Source organism: Otolemur garnettii, unplaced genomic scaffold (assembly GCF_000181295.1).
Source record: "Otolemur garnettii isolate 467f Iridium unplaced genomic scaffold, OtoGar3 scaffold00027, whole genome shotgun sequence".
NCBI lineage: Eukaryota > Metazoa > Chordata > Mammalia > Primates > Galagidae > Otolemur > Otolemur garnettii.
The window spans coordinates 16,559,046-16,566,458 of NW_003852422.1; the positions used below are offsets into that span (position 1 = coordinate 16,559,046).

The window sequence follows — 7,413 nt, forward strand, 5'->3', positions numbered from 1 at the left end:
GAGATGGGTTAAATCAATCTGATTAATTTTCTCTGGTTAGTTCATCCTGATTGGTTTAGCTTGATTAGTTTAGATGGTTGACTTGGCCTGGTAGTTTAGTCTGATTGAATTAGCCTGGCTGGTTTAGTCTGATCAAATCAGTATAATCTGTTTGGTTTGAATAGTTAAGTCTGATCAGTTCTGTCCAATGGATTCAGTTTGATTAGTTTAGTCTAAATGGTTTGATCAAATTAGACTGATTAGTTCAGTCTGATAGACGGCCTGTTTAGCTGAGTCAGATTGGTTCAGTCTGACTGAAATCAGTTTGATTAGTTTGGTGTGATTGATGGCTTGGTTAGTTTAGTTTGATTCCAGCTTGATGGGTTTAGTTTGATTGAGTTGGTCCAATTAGTTTAGCCTCATTTATTGATTAACTTAGTCCAATACAGTTCTGATTAGTTCAGCATGATCAAATTAGCCCCATCACCTCAGTCTGGTTAAATCATTCTGATTAGTGCAGTTCGATCAATTTAGTCGATTAGGCCAGTTTGATTAACTTGATCTGATTAAATTAGTTTGGCACCTTCCAAAGGAAACATAATTAATTTTATATTTTCTAACAACCACATTTTAAAAAGCAAAAAGAAACAAGTGAGATTAATGTAATCATTTAACCCAATATGTCCAAAATGTAGGTGATCAATGAAAAAATTATTAATGAAATGTTTCATATTTATTTCTCATACCAAATATTCAGATGCGTGGTGGTACATACCTGTAGAGCAGTGATTTTTAAGCAGTGTGCTAAGAGAGGATTTTAGGTGTGCAGCAAAAATTTGTAAAGATCATTAATTATTTTTGAAAGAAGTTCAAAATCATGGTAAATATGTTTTTTTTTTACACTTTTTTTAAATCAACATAATTTAAGGGTGTCACGGAAGTTTAACTACAGCTTTAAGTGTGCCATGAGATAAAAAAAAGGTTGAAAAACACTGCTGTAGAGGAACATTCTAGGCAGAGGGAACAGAAAGGGCAAAGGCGCTGAGGCAGGAATGTTCAAAGAATGGTAAGAAGACCCATGGGAACTGAGTACAGAAGTAGGGAGATGAGGTAAGAGACGTTTGAGATATGGCATAGGGTTGTATTGGCCTTTGTGATGACTTTGGCCTTTAAGGGAGATAAGAGGTTCTGGGAAGACGAGCAATAAGCATCTCCTGACTTTGGTTTCACTAGGATCACCCTGGCCATTTGGCTGTGGATGGCTCGACACGGGGGCAAGGGCAGGAGGGAGGTGGTGGGGTCTGTGTCAGGCCAGTGGGGATGGAAGTGATTCTGTAGAGGTGAGGGGAGTAAGTCTTCTGGTTCTCTGGAGAACCTGCTAATACCGAATGGACTGGCTGCTGTTTACCCGCTATCCTTTCTCTCTCTACCTGATATCTATTTCCCCCTTCTTCCTTAGTAACAGAACCCAATATTGTTCACTGGCAAGATGCTCAGTTAAAGTAATTAAAATACTGCATTTCCCTGACTCCCTTGCAGCTGAGGGTAGTCACTTGTCACAGTCTTGGCTGAGGAGATCTAAGCATAGGAGATCTAAGCTTCCAGAAGCATCCCTCAAAGACAATTAAACTAGAAGGCAGCTACTTTTTGTTTCTGTCACACTTTAAGGTTTTTCTTCCTGGAACATGAATATCACACCGTGATCATGAGGACTGGATGGAGTGAACATTTAGAAGGAGCCAAAATTGATGGCACTGCCACCCCAGTCCTAGGCTCTCTGCCTCCAGACTTTTTATTAAAGGAGAAAGAAAGTAAAGCTTCATTCTGTCTAAATTACTTGCTACTTGATACACACTTTTATGTCAGTCATTTCTGTTTTTAAACAAAGTTCTCCAAGGCATTGGAAGCAGAGCTGATGCCTTCTTTTTCTGCAGTGGTGCTCTAGTTTGACTGCAAGTGAGAATCGCTTAGAGTGCTTTAAAAATGTCAGGGCCCGGGTCCCCCTCTGAGATTCTTATGTAATTGGTCTGGGGCAAGGCCTGGCCATTGGGATTTTTAACATCTCTCCGGGGGGGTTCTGAAGTGCTGCCAAGGCTGCCAACATGGGGCTCTTCTCTCTTCCAAGGTGGAGTAATTGGCTGATTGATTTCCCTCGTTACTCTCATTAAGTCCTAATGAGAACCACAGTGTCCCTGGCTTTATAAGCCTTTTGGTTCTAAACTTGAGCATACATCAGAATCACCTGGAGGGCTTGTTAAAACCCAGGGTGCCGGTTTCTGATTTAATGGGTCTGGGGGGCAGACAATTTACATTTCTCATAAGCCCCCAGGTGCTGCCTGTGCTGCTTGGCGTCCTTAGCATCCTCCAGGGTGTTTCTTTTTTTCTCCATCCTCTTCCTTCTGTGCCCTTGTCCTGTTCCCTAATCCTGTTCTCCTTGCCCCACTGCCCCCCAGGCTCTTTGTTTGGATTTACTGTTTATTCACTATTATTAATGAAAACAGAATAAAAAGCTTGTGTCCTTTCAATGGAAATTTAGGCAGAGGCGCCCTCGGAGAGGGTCTCTTCCCTCCTCTCTGAATAACCTCCACTTGTCTCCCAAATCTCCACTTAGATGTCACCTTGTCCAGGAAGTCTTCCTTTGAGCCCCAAGTCTACACCCTCAGAGCCCCAGAGACTTTCATCTCCTTGAGCTTGGGTACAATTGCTTTATTGAATCTCTAGTCTTCTAAAGACAGAAATGTTTTATCTCTCCACACCCAGGCCCCAGCACATGGTGGGTGCTCTGCAAGAATTTCCCCATACAAAAAAAAGAGGGTGGCTTTCAGAGGCTGGGCCTATGCTCCAGTGGAGGATGAGCCTGGGATGGTCCAACCAAGGAGACCCTGGGGTGCCCCTTCTTTGCTAGGTCCCTTGGGGCCTACTCACTGTTGACACCCCTGCCCCATATTCCCCAACTAGAGCCCTAACTGCTCTTCCCCGCTCTTCCTTGCCTTCCAAGCATAAATTAAAGGAGGCCAGCAGCTGTCTTTGTAGGCAAGCTTGTTGGAGTGATTCTTCTCCCAGAAGGAAAACCTGCCAGGACATGGCAGAATCCAAGTCTCCTTGTTGCAAGCTGCTCTTAGAAAGGATGGACTTCAGACCTTCCCTCAGAGTCAGGGGATAGCAGGATGCCGAGTCTCTGCTCCCACAGCCAGACAGCCTCGCCTCCATTATTCTGAGACATAAATGAGGAGGGCACGGTGGGAAATGATCCCTCAGTGCAAACACCTGGCAGAGTTCATGCTCAAGCCTCAGGTTCATTAGGATGTGTGTTTGACACCATTCTGCCATCTGGCAGCCAGCTCTCCCAGAAAAGTGTCTCTGCTGGGCCACTTGCAGGAGGCCCCGCCTAGCTCGTTTCACTACTTGGAAGAAAACAGTCAGGGCAAGGTAGCTGCTGGGGACTCTGCTCAGTGAAGGGAGCAGGCACTTTCAGAATGTAGCAGAAGGGCAGAATCTTCCAGAGATGCACAGAGTGTCCCAGTGAAACCAGCTTGAGCGTGAAGAACACAGGCATTGTGAGGTAGCAGAGAGCAGGGTAGTCAGTGGGATGGGGACACCCAGACTCCTGCCTCACAGACTAGAAAGCTTGGCATAGTTTAGGCAAACAGACTGCCAGTGCTTAAGATCAGAGCTCCTCGGCCTTCTGAGGGCGGGGGACTCTCTCATGCATTGGGTGACAGCTCTGGACCTTTGCCCCAGAAAAGCACATCTGTCATTTGCATTGAATTGAAGAATCACGTTGATTCCACCCCAGGACTCAGAATTAACACATCCATCCTTAGGACAAGAGAATTGGCAGCATCTCAGGCTGGCATCTGGCATGAAATCCACACAAGGCTGATGTTCAGATGATTAAAGACAAGGTTTTTGGCATGAAATGAGGCCAGTGGGTGACAGAGACAGGCAACTACATAATTATAACAGAATGGATATTGGCTAAAATGAAATATCGATTCTCAATAATATGGCCCAGTGAATGGGGACAGAGCCCTGAGACAGGCACACAATTCTCGACTTCACCAAACATTCATGTATCCATTAAACATTCATTTATTGCCAACCTACTATGTGATTGGAACTGTTCTGTCCTAATTGGTGATACAGTAAGGTCTCCATCTTTATGTGCCTGACCTTCTAGTATGGACAGAGAAAAATAGATCAGTGATGTGTGGAGAAGAGTGCTACGGTGACGGGGATGTCTTCTCTGGAAGGACAACTTTGAATAGAAATATGGATGACATAAAGGAATTGGCATGTGTATATCTGGGGAAAGAGTTCAGATAAAGAGGACAGCACATACAAAGGTCCTGGGGCAGGAGTGTGCTTGGCATGCTTGAGGAACAAGGGGATGGAGAAAGCACAGAGTGAGTCAGAGGAAGAGGAGAAGATGAGGTCTATCTGAAAGGGATGAGAGGATCCTTGGATTTTATTCCCAGTGGGACGAGAAGCCATTGAAGGATTTTGAGCAGGGGAGTGACAAGATCTCATTTAGCTTCTGAAAATGAATCTGTTACCAGTGAGAAAATTAACAAGCACCGGCAAAAGTCTTAGGACTGTTATGATTATCTCTTCCTTGGTCTTGATCAGTGGTCAGCAAACGTTTTCTATAAAGGGCCAGAGAGTATATTAGGTGTTGGCGGCCTCTGTCATCACTGTTCAACTCTGCTAGTAGAGTGTGAAATCAGCCATGAACAATATGCAGGTGAATGAGTCTGGCTGTGTTCCAAGTGACCAACCAACCTTGCTTGCCTGGGACCAAGAGGTTTTCTAGGATCTGAGACTTTTGGCACCAAACTGAGATATTCTGGGCAAACAGGGACTTTTGGTGACTTCCACTAAAGCTTTAGTCATATTGTCATTACAGCTACACACAGAGAAGCAAAGATGACCTCCTCCTCTCACTGAACTCTGACAACCCGTACCTAAGATTTTCTCATATAAGTCTCATATTGTGAGACTTCCTATCCAATCATATAAATTTCATATCTCTTGTATGTGATATGTTTTTCCTATTGATTCACATACAAATTTCACATATAATTGAATTATATATAAATTTTTACATATCATGAAAAGTTCCTCTTTTGGTTATTTTCAACTTGTAAAAAATGGGATATGTAACAAACTTAGTTCATACAAAACCAGACATTGGTCTGGATTCGGCCCATAGGCTATGGGTTGCCCACCCCTGGCCTTGACGATCCTGTCAGTGAAATGCGTGACTGGTAAGTGGCAGTGGCCACTATTGCAGTCCTCCTCTGTGTTCCACCCCCCTCCTGATGCCAGGGACACACAGAAGTTCCTGCCTCCTCTCTATCTCCTCTTTGCTCATCATATTCCTACCACACCAGCCTACTTCAAGTTCTTTGATACAAACTTCATCCCACTCAGAGACTTCACACATCCCTTTGCCTGAGAATTATTCCCCTACTTTTCTTTTCTTTTTTTGAAACAGAGACTCAAGCTATCCCCCTGGGTAGAGTGCTGTGACATCAAAGCTCACAGCAACCTCCAACTCCTGGGCTCAAGCGAGTCTCCTGCCTCAGCCTCCCAAGTAGCTGGGACCACAGGCGCCAGCCACAATGCCTGGCCCTTTTTTGGTTGCAGCCATCATTGTTGTTTGGCGGGCCCAGGCTGGATTAGGAACCCACCACCTTAGGTGTATGTGGCACCTTAGCCACTTGAGCCACAGGTGCCGAACCATTCCCCGAACTTTTTCACCTGGAGAATAGGTAGCTCCTGCCAAGAATAAAGTTTACATCTTACTTCCCACATTAGACTATCTCATACATACCCCCTTTGTACTTTCCTGTCCCAAAGGTCGCCCTGCAGCCTTGTGTCCTGGCCACAATCAGAAATTCTGCCCCAGTGGGAACACACAGCTTAAGAAATAATCACTTCTCAGAAAGGCAGGCAGAGGTCTAAAGCAGCGGGGGCCATGAGAACCAGAATTAGCAGAAGGCAGGTGGTGATGAGAAACTGCAGATGAAGAGCAGGCTGTCATGGGAGCAGGAGTTGCAGGAGAAAGGAGCCCATGAATCTCCATAATGGTGGGGCCTGATTCATTGCTACAGCCTTGGGGTGACTAGAGACCCACATCTCTGGAGCCCTCAGGAGTTTGTAACAGTGAAAGGAAGGCTTAGCATCACCAGCTCCATTTTGCTTCTGACCCCCACCCCCAACCATGGTAATATCCTTTAGGTTAAGGACTTAGCTCTGTATGTAGGCCAGCTAATAATAGAGAGAATTTAGTTTGTAGTCCAGCCCTAGAAGAAAGATGGGAATAACCATCCCTTCCCCCAAACTAACTTCCAGGGAAGTATGCACACAAGAACAATGCTATGTTAAGGATTTATAGAACTTTGTGACCTGACCTATGTTATCCATAGTTAACCAAGGACAGAGAATTTTCACAAACTCCTTGGAACTTTCCAGATATCTGTGGCCATCAGCCACTTTTTGCGACCCTCTTCTCTTTCCCCCTTCTCTTAACATAAAAAGGAGCCTAAAGTTCCTATTAACTTAAGATGGTTCTTTGGAACACTGGTCTGCCATCCTCTTAGTTTGCTGGCTCTCTGAATAAAAGTCTCTTTTTTGGTCCCAATGCCTTGCCTCTTGACTCACTGGTTATCATGTAAGTGGTACAACCTTTGACTTAGCTGCAAATCCTGATGGTCCATTTTCCACAAGGCCCTGCCTATGACTGGGAATTTCCATGTGATTTCTGTCATCTTGCCATGTGGTGACTTCCAAAACACCCCAGTTTAGAGCCTTGTACATGGTAGGTGCTTAAGACATACTGCTGTGAGAATGGATTATTTGAGATGACATAAGAATAAAAACTGCTGTGCTCGCTTCGGCAGCACATATACTAAAATTGGAACGATACAGAGAAGATTAGCATGGCCCCTGCGCAAGGATGACACGCAAATTCGTGAAGCGTTCCATATTTTTTCAGCATTAAAAAAAAAAAAAAGAATAAAAACTGCTTCTTACAAACAAAATTTCCTAACATACCATTTACATTTTGGGGTGGCGATTTGGAGCTACTTCCTTGGGGACATATATGACTGTCCTTTCCATGTTTCACCCGACCCTTCATATTGTTCCCTCTGAGTGCTGAGCAAAGAGTCCAGTCTGAGACATCCTGAGCTCCTGCAGAGAACAGAAACATCTCAGGCCCAGGCTGTCAGTGCTCTCTGAGGCACACCCACATATGTGGGAGGTCACCTCTGAGCAGTTTTTAGCCAGCTGTGATCAGAAACAAGCAGAAGAGCGGGACAGGATGTACCACAGGGAAGACAGGTGGCCCCATGAAATGGAGGGGACTTTCATTAGCTCTTGACTAGGCTAAATGTCCCAGCAAAAGAAAAGGAAGAGACTTTTTCTCTA

The 7,413-nt window shown here is 44.7% G+C and overlaps 1 non-coding gene across 1 annotated transcript; it reads left to right on the forward strand.

The window, feature by feature from the left end:
- Positions 1 to 6,868: 6,868 nt before the first annotated feature.
- On the forward strand, positions 6,869 to 6,975 carry LOC111724854. Its single transcript, XR_002773065.1, has one exon. It is a non-coding gene; the product is annotated as a U6 spliceosomal RNA (small nuclear RNA).
- The last annotated feature ends 438 nt before the right edge of the window (positions 6,976 to 7,413 follow it).